Raw genomic sequence first — 793 nt, forward strand, 5'->3', positions numbered from 1 at the left:
CGGGAGATGCAATGTAGGCATGTTTCATAGTTACAGTTCATCTAACAGGTGATAATAAAAAATCTTTTGAGAGTTATCATTTTTTCGTCATGGTTGTTATTTCCCGTGCTTTATTGGCTATCATAAAAATGAATTATTATTGTTAGGCAAATATTAGTAAATTTATGAATTTATCATCGCTGTAACGATTTATTGTTGTTTTATTTAGTTTTATTTGTTTACTTATATTAATTTATCTTGGAGTTAGGGACTAAAAGTAGGACTGACGCCATTTTTATTTCTTTATCTTTTTTCCTTACTAAAAAGCCTGTCCTTAACTTAGTTGTAATGTTGATATTGTCATTGTGGACTAGTAAGTTTTGTTTTTTTCATTTTAACGTTTCAAATTGTAGAATATGTTTTTTGTCCGATAAGGTAACCTATGACCAATTATTTTAATTGACTCATTTTTTTTAATAAATAAGATACCACTGCGACACGTCTCTCCGTAGCAGTTGTAATGTCACTCAAAGCTTTAAATCGCAAAGATCTGAGGGGTACTGCCACTGCGCCTATCACATTGAGACATAAGTTGACTAGTGTAACTTATAAGTAATTTCACCAGCAGTAGAATTCTTGTGAAAGAGATCGTCCAGGGAAGTACTGCCACCTTACCTATTTCTGCCGCCAAGCAGTAAAGTGAGCATTACTGCATTTCGGTTTTGAAGGGTAAGGGTGCTGGTGAGTTATGTCTTAAGGTAACAGGCGCAGAGGCAGTGTCCGTCATATTCACTTTAAACAAGTTCCTAGATTT

This window comes from Hyposmocoma kahamanoa, unplaced genomic scaffold, assembly GCF_003589595.1.
Source record: "Hyposmocoma kahamanoa isolate Upper Pololo Valley unplaced genomic scaffold, ASM358959v1 98069, whole genome shotgun sequence".
Classification (NCBI taxonomy): Eukaryota; Metazoa; Arthropoda; class Insecta; order Lepidoptera; family Cosmopterigidae; genus Hyposmocoma; species Hyposmocoma kahamanoa.